We start from the raw sequence: 15,162 nt of genomic DNA, 5'->3' as shown, positions 1-15,162 counted from the left end.
CCAAACCCTCCCCCCCCTCAGCCTTCCCCCTAGTCCAGCCAGCCTTCCCTGTCCCCTCCTAGTCTAGCCAAACTTCCCTACCTGTGCGTCTCCCCCCTAGCAGTGGCGTAACTAGGGCAGGGTACGTGTCCTGGGCACCATGGAACCGGCGGCGCGCCACCGGCCACAGTACCGGCCCGCCCTAGTTAGCCAGTGTAACGCCGACCGCAGTGTGTGTTCGGTCAGCGCTACACATTTACACAGGACCAGCGCTAGGCTTCCAGCGCCGGTCCTGTGCTGCACAGCTGAGCCCCTTCCCTCCCCCTGAGCGCTTGCCCAATAGCGCCAGGAGGAGAGTGGCAGGCGGGCTCAGGCTGTGCATAACACACACATCACTGCCAGCACGGCAGCAATGTGTGTGTTATTCAGCAGCCAATGAGAGTCAGACAGACTCTCATTGGCTGCTGCTGCACACACATCCTCCGCCAGCGCTGGCGGAGATGTGTGTGAATCAGCAGCCAATGAGAGTCAGATAGACTCTCATTGACTGCTCCGCGCCCACTGCAAGAGCCGGGCTTCCGTCTGGCTCCTGCAGTGGGTAATGTGAGAGACGTCATGAGGTCATGATGTCTCTCCCATAATGCATAGCGCGCCAGCCTGGGAGGACTGACGTGCGGCAGCGGGAGCGGTGGCCTGAGCAGGAGCGTGGATTCAGGTAAGTGTATTTTTTTTATTTATTATTTTGTAACTTGTGTGTCTGCACTATGGGGGGGGGCTACTACAGGGGACACTATTACTGGGAGGGGCTACTACTAATGGGGACACTATCACTTGGGGGGCTACTACTACTGGGGACACTATCACTTGGGGGGGCTACTACTACTGGGGACACTATCACTTGGGGCTGCTACTACTACTGGGGACACTATCACTTGGGGCTCCTACTACTACTGGGAACACTAATACTGGGGGGGGCTACTACTACTGGGGACACTATTACTGGGAGGGCTACTACTACTAGGGACATTATTACTGGGGGGAGCTACTACTACTGGGGACACTATTACTGGGGGGCTACTACTACTAGGGACACTATTACTGGGTGGGAGCTACAACTGGGGGCACCATTACTGGGGGGGGAGCTACTACTGGGGACACTATTACTGGGGGCACTGCATCAGGAGGGGGAACGTCTACTGGGGGGGACTACTACTGGTGGCACTATTTAAGGGGCTTACTACTAGAGGACCACTACTGGGGGCACTAAATAGGGAGGACCACTACAGGGGGGACTAGATAGGGGGGATCACTGCTGGGGGCCTGCATAAGTGGGACCACTACTGGGGGAACTGCATGGGGGACTACTGCTGAGGGCACTATATAAGGGGCTTACTACTAGGGGACCACTACTGGGGGCACTAAATAGGGGAGGACCACTACAGGGGGCAGTGTATAAGGGGCACTGGATCGGGGGGGATCACTGCTGGGGGCCTGCATAAGGGGGACCACTACTGGAGGCACTGAATAAGGGGAACTAATGAGGGGCTGCATAAGGGGGACCACTACTGGGGATACTGTATAAGGGGGACTACTATGGGCCTGCATAAGAGGGACCACAACTGGGGACATTGCATACTGGGGGTACTGTATAAGGGGCACTACTGGGGTTAAGGTGCATATGGAAAGTAATGTGATGATAAAGGGGTGTTTCATGTTGACAAGCCCCATTTTTAGGTGACCATGCCCATTTTTCGCTGCGTGCGCACATAGGGGGGGCTCCTTTTTTACATTTGCCCTGGGCTCCAAATACCCCAGGGGGAGGTGACCCGCCCTGGCCCCTCTGGCTCTGCCTAAGACTGCAGCGTACCCCCTATCCCCGATTGCAGAAAGGGGTGTGGTCACAATGCAATTGTCCCTGGTATCCCAGTCCAAGCCTGGTGTGAGACCATTGTATGCAATTGAGTTCAGGAGGCCAAAAGAGTGTGGATCACACCTTTTAATCTGTGGCAAGTTTTACCTAGGGCCTGCAGGGTTGAAGCCCCCCCAGTAAAATCTGCCATCCCCAGTGGCTTTACATTGTAAGTGTTTTCTGCTATTCGCATGGGAAACTGTCTCTTGAGTAAGTGTTTAGTTTCCTGGGACTGCCAATTCAGACTGTGATTAGCAGAAAGTACTTCCAATGTGAAGCCATTCCCTTCTATTGTGGCAGCCTTATCATGCTTCTAGGGGCTGCAGCTGATGATGGTTGATTTTTTGTGCACATATATAGTTCACCTCCACGGATAAGGTAGCTGCAAGCACTGATCAGTGGATCAGGGCAGCAGCTGGGTGGGGATGGGGACAGACAGGGTATGTGCCCCGGGTGACAGATAAAGGAAGGAGCCAGCAGGGGATCTGGAGTTCTAGCTGCCTCAGCAAAGCAGGGAGGGTGGTCAGCACACAGTTATCACCTCCCAGGGGCCGCGCTCTGCAGCACGGCCCCTGTCTTCCTTGCCTATATCTTCATAGCTCCGCCTCCTCCTCACTGACAGCAAACGCCTTGGCGAGATCTGCCTGACAGACAGACAGCTGCAACAGGAGGGGGAAAGATTCCACAGAAGAGATATCCAACAGGTAAGATAGGGCATGGGGAGGGAAGTATTTGGGTATATTTTATAGAAGGTAATACTAAGAATAAGGGGGGGGGGATAAGGGCTTAATTATTTAATTGGGTTAAATAGGCTTAAGGATTTTTTATGAGACTGAGGGATGTAATTAGTTTAATGCTGTCTGTATTATATGGCGGTCACTAATGCTGTCTGTGGTATATGGCAGTCACTAATGCTGTCTGTATTATATGTTGGCCACTAATGCTTCCTGTAATATATATGGTGGTCTCTAATACTATCTGTATTCTATGGAGGCCACTAATGCTGTCTGCAGTGGTAACTAATGCTGTGTTATATGGTGGTCACTGATAGTGTCTGTAGTATATACAGTATACGGTCAATAATGCTATCTGTAGTATATGGTCATCACTAATGTTGTCTGTATTATATGATGATCACTGATGCTGTCTGTAGTATATGGGGGTCACTAATGCTGTTTGTAGAATACAGTGGTCACTAGTGCTGAATGTATTATATGGAGGTCACTGATGCTGTCTGCAGTACAGTGACCTGCAGTACAGTGTTGGTCACTAATACTGTCTGTAGTATATGCTGTCAACACTTATGGCAGTGGTATCTGGTGGTCACTGATGCTGTCTATATTATGATGGTCATATAGGTAGAGGGTGACTGCTATCTACTGGGAAGGGAGGAGGGGATCACCATGATCAGTCTTTGCCCTGGTTGACTGAAAGGCTAGCTTTACCCCTGCAGTGGACTCAAATGCTTTCATACTGTTATCTTGAAGACTTTCATCTAAGTGTTCTACATAAATCCCCCATTTACCAGCCTTGTTACTTAACCAGTGTAGTGTTTAAAAGGTTGTCATGAATTGGGGTCTTAGCATCCCTTACAGACTAAGACATTCATTTCAGTGTTGAAGACATCACAGTGATGCCTCCCTGTGATTACCTGATGCACCTGGGTGCTCTCCTGGTCAATTAGGCCAATGGCTACTCACCACTCCCTATTTAAGCCAGCCCCTGGATGCAACCCATGGCCTGAACGTGTTCCTTCCCAGGATAGTTCTGGGCCCCAGGATTCATTCCCTGCATTCTGGTATTGTGTCTCCTATGACTTCTATTTATTCATCATGCACTACTTGCTGTTTGACATCATCAGCTCCCAAGTGTCGATCTCTGTGAGCTGTTACCTGCATTTCATCTGCCGTTGTGTTAAACCATCATCTGTAAGTGCTGCAGCTTCCACGCTGCATACAGACTTGGCCTCCTGCTCCATTACTGTGCCAGCCATTGCATCCGCATTTCATTCCATCTGTGCTGTGTGCTATTTACTTGGGCTGGTTCTGAATACGGGGATGGTTCCAGGGCTAGGGCTCAGTGTGCAGTATACAGTCTGTACACTGAGGTGTCTAGCAGCTGTATTACTTAACCTGACTCTCAGTTTCTGAGTTCCTCACTGGGTTCCAGTACCATGTCTTGCATCAGAGCAGTACCAGAGTTCTAGTTTCCTCGAGCTCTACTCTGCCGAAATAAGACTCTGACTCCTCATCTGAGGTCTGGGTTCCACTCTGCCAGTACTATATTGTACTGAGTGCTGGAGGCAACCTTTGTGTATCCCTGGTCTTGATGGCCTTCGCAAGTCACTAGCCGAGTGGTCGGCAAGAGGGCCCAGTCTGTTCACTCAGGTTCCAGTTCCATAATCATGCATATCACGTTCGTAGTTCCTACATTGTCACTAGTGTGCCTACCCTCCTGTATAGACTCATGAGCCAGAGAATAAACAAGCCTCCACGTTTCCTGTGCACAAACATCATACCAAAGAGTCTCGTGCAGGATGTATAGAATAGTAAAACCATGACACAGGTATAGCCATACTCACTGTTATACACACTGGTAGATGGAGTGGAGCTTGAGCATAGTGTGTGAAGGTAGCAGTTAGAAGTGCAGGAACACTGGAAGGCGATGTGGGTCACAGGTACTTACACTGTGGCACTCTAACATAGTGGCAAGGTGGCGCCTCACATGCACAGTACTTAGGTCAGCACCATCTTGGAATAGGGACTGAAGCCTCCCTGGAGTAGTATGGAGCCTGCACAGTAGGTACACAGTAGGTACAAGCTTCTCCATATTACACAAAAATTTAGTCAAAGCTTTTCTGTAGCAACCTGAGAAAACATCAACATATCATGTGACTTTGGTCTGGACTTCTTGGTAGACACATCGGTAAGAGTCCACTTACTAACAGCATGGACCATAACAACGGTCTCTTGACTCACAAACTCAGGACTGCTGTCGTTCTCATGATTCTGGATGCTTTCCTCACTTGTAACCATTAGGTCTTGCAAAGTCCTTTTTCCTATCTTAGACTTCAATTCACACCAGTCAGATCTTGACTATCTCGAATATCCAGAGGTTCACTAAATGCATTATTTGTGAATTCCTCATAATTCCTCTTAGGTGGCTTGCCAATATTTGATCTTGCAAAAGATCTTTTCTGTTGCTGAACTTCCACTCTGGTAGCCTCTGTTGCATATACATCTCCAGCTGGTACTGTATGTCCAGTGACACACACTTGTTCTGCATATCAACTTCCAGGTTCTGTATAACTTTCACTGTTTCTTTGAATATAACATCTCTAGACTTGATACACTTTTTGGCACTTGGATTCCATAATCTGTAGCATTTACTTTCATGGCAGTAGCCAAGTATTAAGCACTTTACTGATTTTGAATCCAGTTTGTGTACTTCTAAAACTCCTAAAATATTTTACACCTGGTTTTCTCTTTGACCATGCTTCAATAAGTGTTATGTCCTTTAGGGTAACTGTAGGAGAATGGTTTTTGAGATAAACTGCAGTGGGCATGGCTTCTACCCAAACCTGTTTGTCTAGACCTGCATCCTTTAACATAAACCTTGCTTTCTCCGCTAGTATATGGGTTACTCGTTCACTTACACTATTTTGCTCAGGAGTATAGGCAATGGTCAATTGATGCTCTATTTCATATTTTCTCAAAAGAATTCCACCTGTTTAGGTATTCTCCACCATTATCAGATTTCAGGGTCTTGAGTCTGTGACACGTGTTAAATTACACGTGTGTCATTCTTGTGAAGTCATCTATGAACGTCTAAATGATATCTGTTGGATACTTACTTTACTTCCATTGGGCCACACACATCTATGTGTACTATCTGAAGTGGTGCTATAGCTCTGCTTGCTGACTTAGGAAATGGCTGACAGCTTTGTTTTACTACTATATAGCTCTCACACAGGGGTTTCTCAGCATCCCTCACTAGCATTCCTGTGTTTTGTAGTTTCTGAACAATTACATATCCAAGGTGACCAAAACTTTTATGCCTGACTTCTAGTGACTGTAACTTAAGGTGCCCCTACACGGTGCGATAAAGTAGCCGATCCGACGGATTGGTACGATTTGGCTGCTCTATCGTACCATGTATGGGTATTATATCAGACAGAGCCCGCACCCGTGGGGTCGTACATCTCACCCCCAGATCTTACTACAGGTTCAGTCGATCTGGGGATACGATGTGCGGTCCCATGCAGCGCTATGCGGGTGGGGGAGGAGGGAGCCAGACGTCAGATCCCCTGTTGCTTCGCATGGTGCATATCACTGTAGTTGTCATCATTCCATAACAATGTCATGTATCAAGACATACAATTGCTGACACCTTGTGTCTGTAGCTATGACAGCCCCTCTTGTTTTGCACAATGCACTTTCCTTTAGCAAAGTGACCTCTGTGGCCCGTCTGTTCAAGGACACTGATGGCTATTCGCTTTGTTCCCATCTCTGGTATATAAAGCATGTCTTGGATATCTGTGACTTTTGCTCTAGTCCCAATTTTCAAGCAAGCTTTAATTTTTATTACTGTTGTAAATGTAAGGACTTGATTGGCAATCCCTTTAGTTGTGATAGGATCACATGTGACTAACTTGGTGAACCATTCCTCATTGCAGCTAAAATGCCTTGTTGCACCTGAATTGATATTCCAACAATTTTTCATGTGGCTAACTGTGACACTCAGGGCTGATTAAACATAGAAATTTAGAATTTAACTGCAGATAAGAACCTCTCGGTCCATCCATCTAGTCTTCCCTTTTTTAACCTTTTGGTAACTTCAACCCTATTTGATCCTTGGTTCTTTGTAAGGATATTCTGATGTCTGTCCCAATCAAATTTAAAGTGCTCTACTGACTTAGCCTCTACCACCTCTGATGAGAGGCTATTCCACTTATTCACTACCCTTTCTGTGAAGTAATTTTTCCTAAAATTTCCTTTGAACCTAGCTTCAGTGCATGTCCTCTTGTTATACCACTTCTGTACATTTGAAGAATGTTTCCCTCCTGTACCTTGTTAAACCCTTGATAAATTTGAAAGTTTCTATTATGTCCCCCTTTCCCTACGCTGCTCCAAACTTTACATATTATGATCTTTTAGTTTTTCCTGGTAAGTTTTGTGATATAGGCCATGCACCATTTTAGTTGCCCTACTTTGTATAGTCTCTATTGTATTTATATCTTTCTGGAGATATGGTCTCCAGAACTGAACCCAGTATTCTAGATGAGGATATACCAAGGTTGCTGCTATTTCCAAGTTGGAGAAAGGACCTCTATGACGTATCCACCACGTGACTGCTGCAGGAGGCTGGACCGCTCCTGCGTTACCATCCACTAGGGCATAGAGGGGGAATAAATAATTGTGGCGAGTGCAGCGAGCCACCGTGCCCGAAGAATGGCGAGCGCAGCGAGCCCACGAGGGGACACTTTTGGTCCCCCGGTAGCATCCCCGCCCCTCCCCCTTTCAGGCCGGGTCACATGGGTGTGACATCACAGGTCCATCTGCGCTGTATAGTCTAGTCCTAACCAATATACCAATGACCTCTACAGTGGCATTGTTACTTCTTCCTGCTACTGATTCCTCTCCCTTTGTTACATCTGAAATAGTGTTTCCTAGATCCCTTTCCTTCTCAGTAGTGTCCATCATAGTACTGTTAATACTATATTTAGCCTTTGGGTTTTTGAGACCCAAGTGCATGATTTTGCATTTTTTTTACATTAAACTGTAGCTGCCATGTTCTTACCTATTTTTCTAGTCTACCTAGATCCTTAATCATTTACCCCTCCTGGTGTGTCTACCCTGTTGCATACTTTTCAGTCATTTGCAAAAAGGCATAGTTTCCCTTCAGTGCAATTTGCAATGTCACCATTAAAAATATTAAAAAGCACTGGTACTAGTACAGATCCCTAGGGTACTCCACTGATAACCTTTCTTGCTTTAGACTCTCTGTTACCTATCCTGCAACCAAGTTCTTATCCATTCAACCCTCTTTGAATCCAATCCCACACTTTTGAGTTTATTTAGCAGTCTGCGATATGAGACCGTATCAAAAGCCTTACTAAAATCTAGATAAGCTTATGCTCCCCCCCTTTATCTATCACCCAGTCAAAACATTCTGCTTTGCTGTTGCATTTCTTGCTTTTACATAGGATTCACATTATTTTGCCTGCACTCAAATGCTTTGTGACTTATCTTGTGATATTTGTAGCAATTGAACTTTCATTTTTTTCTGTGCAATGCTCTCAGTGCCCCCCTGGGGGATGGTGCAGAGGTGGGTGGAGCTGTGTATAATGTGGGTGGAGTTACACTGGGGGGTGGGACGTCAACTGGTGATTAAACCAGTCTAAAAATTCTCAAAGTTTGGGGTCGGGAAGGAAGGATGGACATGGGGACACACGGCTGGGAAGCCTGGACTGGGAGGGCACAGAAAAGGCTGAACTGGGGGTGCACAGGGCAGGGAAGGCTGGACCTTAATTGGTGGGCACAGGGCAGGGAAAGATGGCTGGACTAGAGGGGCGCAAGGCAGGGAAGACTAGGTGTAATAGGGGGGAGGCTCAGGGCAGGACTGGGAAGGGGGACAAGGCAAAAAAGACTGGCTGGATTAGAGGGAACAGGGCAGGGAACGATGGCTAGTTTAGGGTGAGCACAGGCTGGCTGGACTGGGGGGGGCACAAGGCAGAGAAGGCTGTCTGGACAAGGGGAGCACAGGGCAGGCGAAGGCTGGCTGGAGTAGGGGGTTTGGGTAGAGAAGGCTAGCTGCACTAGGTGGAGGGGCATACGGCAGGGACTCTGAGTCCTACCTTGCTTCTCAGCGTCAGCGGGCACGGAACCGGCAGACAGTGGTGCAGATATACGGCAGCCTGGGAGAGACAGCACAGCACTGCCGGCGGTATTTCAAATATGGAATTGGCCGCGAGCCAATCACAGCTCGCGTACCAGCAGCCAATCAGGAGCAGCCATTGAGGCAACTCCTGATTGGCCGGCGGTCCGCGAGCTGTAATGCTCGCAGATTGTGACATGTTTCAAATACCGCCGGCAGCGCTGCACTGTCTCTCCCAGGCTGCCAAAGCCTGATTCATATTTTCTGCCCTGCTATCACCGGGCCCCCACTCTGCCCGGGCCCGGGACTCCAGGCCCGGCAGACCCCCCCTGATGGCGGCCCTGTTGACTCATATGGCATACGTTCTTGGAACTGTAATAACTTTGCTTTAACTGTGTTTGTGGTTAACCCTTCTGTGTTTGACTCCAATGCCACAAACAGGAGGAATTAAGTTGTGTAGCATTGCCATACTGCTATACACACTCTGGTCATTGAATGGAGCTTGTGCGGAGCGGAGTGTCAAACAGCTCACTAGCCGAAGTTGGTAGTGATGCAGGAGTGCTGGAACAGCAAGTAACACCGGGTATCTCTGGAGCTATGTTGTACTGTGTTGTTCGTACACAGTTACAAGATGGCGTCACGCATGTGCAGCACTTAGGTAAGCGGCCATCTTAGTACAGACAATGAAGTTTCCCTGGAGGAGCAGCAGCATGGAGTCTGCGCAGTAGCACTTTCCACTTTCAACAAAAAATGAACAGATGTAGACTGACACATATTGGCTTTATAACTCGTATAGGCTGTGAGGACAGGGGATGATGATGATGGTGGCGGTCACCAGCACTGCCTTATTCTCATTTTTACAACCTAGCATATGTACAAATTTGTGTTGGTTTTTATTTTTATAAATGTATTTTACATTTGTGAACTTGGACGCAAAGTCCATACTAGCCCCTATGCCACAGTGCAGTAAATGAATAGAATTAATGACTGTTATTATGGATGTTCTTTGAATATTGCATTAGCTTGTGAGAATGACCTACTGTACACATAATGTCCACCTCCAGACCACATGTCTTAAATTATATGTCTTTGTACACAGAAAATAAGAGTTTGTTAAATATATACTATATATATTTTATATATCATGTAACAGAGCTTATAGGCCACTTAGTGATTAAATTTTCAGTTGTGCAATACATGCTGTTGAGTCCCATCATGAAAATTGCAGTTACTAGGTATATCAGCGACATATATACATTGTTACTATATTCATTGTGTCTATGTACATATGTTTCCATTGATCCATATCAGTAGTATGTGTAAAAGGATGCCTTAAACTGTGAAGGCTTGTTCTTTGTAAAAATCACTTTGTGTGCCTATCAGAAGAGTGACACTTTGAAGAATGCAGTGATGCTCTCTCTAAACCAAGATTGCACACTGGCCCTGATTCAGAGCCGGACACTCTGACAGAGCGCTCGCTCTGAATCAGGGCCTGGCTATTTGTTTTTTAGAACGGCCTCCTGGCCGCTCGCATAGCTGTGGGTGACCACCCACAGCTATAGCGAGCGGCAGGAAGATGGTCGCGATGGTCAAGACCATCGCGACCATCGGGCTTGTGACGAGACCCTTGTGGTAGGGTGTTGTTGCCGCCAAATCCCCCGAGAGATTTCGGCTCTAACAGCCGAAATCTCTCCCACTGACATCACTCGTGATGTCAGTGGGGCCGGCCCCAAACGGAGGCGTTCACATGGGAACGCCTCCGTTTGGACAGCCACTCCCCTGGCCTGCCCACCAAAGGGGGCATGCTGTCACTCAACATCGATAGCACACCCCCTTTGGTACGAGACCCAGAGCGATGGATTGCCCGTCGCGATCCGGGTCTCGCGCATGCGCACGACGGAGCCGGCTCCGTCGTGCGCTTGCACTCTGGGCCACCATCGACCCGTTGCGAGCGCTCAGCGCTTGCGACCGGGTCTGAATCAGGCCCACAGTCTGAAAAATAACCTGAGTGTTTGTGATGATATACCCTGCAACAAAGGGTGCCTATAAAGGACTGATCCAGAGCCAAGGTTCAACTTTTCTGGCCACTTAATAGGACTTGCAGCAAGAAAACAAAATGCGTATGAGATGCCCTTTGACTAGTCTTATATTTTTGCACCATTTAGTCCCTCTTGGTTAGCTTTCTTGAGAGTCTATGCCAAGTCTATGGTAGTCTATGCCAAGTTACTACCATTTCAGACTCAAACTATAACATCACTCAGCATCTTAAGACTACCTGGGCCAGACAGTGAGTTCCACCCAGTGATCAGAAAGGTAGCTTTCACAGGCCACTGTTAAATTAGAGCCACAAATTGCATCACATACAGTGGCTATAAAAAAAGGTATTCACCCCTTTTCATTTTTCACTTTATTTTCTTATATCATGAAATGAAAATAGTTTGATTTCAGAATTCTAAACAATAATAGCCACAACATATTATTTACATTAAAATGCAAGCTTTTTCTTTATTAATTACACATAAAAACAGAATCATTTATTTTTTTAATATTCACCCCCTTTAATAAACTAAACCTAAAAAACCTGGAGCTAACAGTTAACACATGATTGATTAGAGTTCATCTATGTACAAGAGTGCAAGGCAAATCGGCTTTGTGGATGTAAGTCTTAGCTCCAGAGCCGAGCATACGCAAATAAGGGTCACATACAACTCAGTCACATCTCTGTCCATGGGACAACAATAGCTGGGGCACTTTCCAAATCTGTGCTTTTGGGAGGGTACCAAAGATAAAGCAATTGCTGAAAAAAGCTCAGATGAAATCTTGTCCACAGTTTGCCAGAAACCATGTGTGAGACCCAAATGGAGAAAGATTCTATGGCCTGATGAGACCATAATTAATTCTGTGGCCTCATCACTTACATTGCTCATAATCCCTACAACACATTCCTATAATGAATCATAGTGTAGCATAATGTTATGGGGATTCTTATCTGCTTCAGGAACTGGAAATGCTGGTTCATTCTGCAAGAGACCTAGGACTTGGTAGAATGACCAAAATAGTACAGCACAAGACACAGTGGAGTACTGGAGTGGGCTAGTAAAAGCAAGAATGGTGGAGATCAAACAATAGAACAAAAAAAGGGTGAAAATCACATTGTCCAGCTGTGCAAAGCTGGCATAGACTTATCCAAATATACATCCATCTAAAGGTGCATTTTGCTAGTATTAGAACAGGGATCAATACTAAAGGTGCATACACACACAATGATTTTTTGAACGATTATCGTTAAACGATAATCGTTTGTAAAAATCGTTCACTTTCTGAGTCAAACGATGAACGATTTTCGTTCATGCGCGTTCACGTTTGCAGTTCAGTCAGACTTGTCAACTCAACGATTTTCAGTAAGTTAATATGCAAAAATCATTTGTAGTTCTAAAAAATCGTTCATTACATTTAAATGAACATAGCAAATGAACAACTTTAGTAAACGATTTTAGTTAATTTTTTCAAGGAAGAAAATCGTTTACTAAAATCGTTTATTAACTAAATCGTTGTGTGTGTATGCAGCTTTATAATTGATATCTTTCTATTCATTATTATCCATTTAGTCAATTTAAAATATAAGAAAAACTTTAGAGATGTTTTTCCTATTTGACATACTATTTTGTGTTCCATGTTAAGAATTCTGAAAATCAATACATTTTGATAATGTTTTGTAAGAAAATAGGGAGTGAATGCTATTTATAGACATTAAAATGCCACTACTTGAACTGTTCTTCCTCCCTAATAAGAAACTGCTCAATGGTTGTTGCCTAATAGTCATATAAATGGCATTACAGATGTGCTCTTACATTTTAATAAGTCATCTTTTAAAATCTGAGACCCAGATTGCATCCCCTTTGTGACCAATGGCTGAGCTCTAAATAAATGGCTCTGTGTACTAAGTTAGCGGTAGCATATTCTTCCATACCTGTGGCTTTCACTAGAGATCAGGATTACTACCACTGATATAATGTATTATTTTATGAAATATACCTACTGGCTACGACTTAAAAATGAATTTATTTGATTTACCTGAGTAAAATCGCGAACGCTCGACTGTATTATCTTCTTCCATGTCCATGTGTTACTAACAACATAATCACCTTTGAAAATCTTACTACGAATAATATTTCTGTTCAGACTATGCTGTTTGCAAGGGTTTGACTGCATTTCTGATATGCACCAAGTTTTGGAAAGCCAAGCTTTCCGCAGTTTGGACCCAATTGAAGCCTATGGACTTCTTTCTGCAAAGTGCTGTGAGAGGGATACAATCGGATCCCTCCTCGGCAGTGCACGCTCGGGCTGCTCGTGCACAGGGGGACTTCTGGGTCAAAAACCCGGAAGATCCTCTTTTGCAAAGGACAGCTCTTATCGGGAGAGCTGTCCTTTGTGATTTTCTCTGTGCATACCGGCGTTATTAACGTCGGCATGCATGCGATAAATGGCGGGATGCATCGCATGTAAAATGTGATGCTTGATGCATCCCGACATAGGGGTCTATTTACTAAGCCTTGGATGGAGATAAAGTGAATGGAGATAAGGTGCCAGCCAACCAGCTCCTGACATTTTTCAAACACAGCCTGTGACATGGCAGTTAGGAGCTGATAGGCTCCTACCTTATCTCCATTCACTTTATCTCCACCCAAGGATTAGTAAATAGACCCCAGAATGACTAGTGGTATGTTTTGATAGGGGCTGGTCTGTTATCTGATGCTTGGTTCAGGGTAGGCAGTTTCACCTAGCAACCAAACTAAAATATATAAGCGTCAGACATTACTTGAAGACTAAAGTGCTCATATGTCTGTTAAATGGAGGGATGGTGTTAAACCTGTATTAATAAAATTGGAAATGTAGGGGCTCACCCACCCTAGCCAAAGCCCTGGGAGCTGCTACATGCCAACATGGAGGGGATGTGTGAACAGGGGAACCAATCGCAAACTACAATCTCTTGATTGCAGTTTGCAATTTCACATTCCAACCACCATGCCCCTGGTTTTCGATCGAAGCTAAAGGGGAATGGAGAAGTCCTAGGAAAATCAGATGCAAGGGGCAGTCCCTTTGTCTTTGGGGGTGGGATTGTTTTTGCACTATCAGCTTTTACTTAGTGGCAGCATAACGTTAAATATTTGAGCAATAACTCATCCTACTAGAAAAACTTGCAATTTGTGTTAACATGAATATGTAGTGAAGAACACTTTGGATAATCTCTCTAAAGCTGCCCATACACGGTGCGATATAGCAGCTGATCTGACGGATTGGTACGATATCGCTGCTATAGCGTACCGTGTATGGACATGATATAGGATAGTGTACGCTCCAGTGGGGTCGTACATCGCACATCCAGATCTTTCTGGATGTGCAGTTGATCTGGGTATGCGATGTACGATGCAATGCAGCGCTATATGGGGGGGGGAGGGGGTGCCAGCATATTGGGCGATCGGGCAGTGGATCGCTCCGTGTGTGGGGACCACCCGATGTCAGCCGTCATATTGGCCGTCGCAGCACAGTGTGCCTATCACACCGTGTATGGGCAACATTACACTTAAACACAAATGTGTTGCTTGCACGACAGAACATTGCAATTTCAATATGTGAAATACTCTATTGCTGTGAGTATATTGATAGAATGCAGGGTCTATGCTCACCTGCTTTACAATTGGGACATTCAAATGTTATGATAATGATAACAAAAGTGTGCTATTGACATGCACTTTAATAATTATACACTATAACATTGCCAACCTGTACCAGGCAGTGGTGGGTACATACTATACAGATATATCTGCAGATGATGGTCGTTCATACACACTGGTGGCCATCATCTGTGTCTGCCTGCAGGTCCCGGCGGCCAGGAGGCGTGTCCCGGTGGGCGTGTCCCGCCCCCCTCCCCACGGCTGCAGCTGTGTGTGTACAGGCGGTCTGCAGACATATCTGTCCATCGGCTGTGCAGCACAGCCAATGCGATATGTCAGTGAACGCCAACGTTCACCGACATATTGCGGGTACACACTGGCCGACGGCTAGCAGATATATTGGCCGATCAATTGATCGCCCAATATATCTGTCAGTGTGTACCCAGCTTAAGTGGAACCTGGACTCATAAGGAAGCACAAAGTCAAGAGCAATGCTTACATTATTCAGAATTTTAGAATTAGAGAGCCAATAAAACAAATCTAGAAGTCAGATTTAGCTGTAAAGGAGATTTCTATTTATTACACTCCAAAACTGATGAGCCATTGGTACATGTTTCTGTGCTATTTCATTTACTTTCATTATCTACCATTATTAGCAATATTTGTTTCACCTATATGGTTAATACTGTTGACCTGAGATTGTGAACAGGAACATGTAAAGCT

General features: G+C 45.7%; 1 protein-coding gene across 1 annotated transcript in view; it reads right to left on the bottom strand.

Annotated features, from left to right (window-relative positions):
* AUH (AU RNA binding methylglutaconyl-CoA hydratase) overlaps positions 1-15,162 on the bottom strand; it is a 460,835-nt gene that overhangs the window by 421,264 nt on the left and 24,409 nt on the right. The window lies entirely within an intron of this gene.

The sequence above is a fragment of the Taudactylus pleione genome, unplaced genomic scaffold, assembly GCF_031769625.1.
Source record: "Taudactylus pleione unplaced genomic scaffold, aTauple2 ptg000095l, whole genome shotgun sequence".
NCBI classification, from domain to species: domain Eukaryota; kingdom Metazoa; phylum Chordata; class Amphibia; order Anura; family Myobatrachidae; genus Taudactylus; species Taudactylus pleione.
This window is presented reverse-complemented; position numbering and strand designations above follow the sequence as displayed.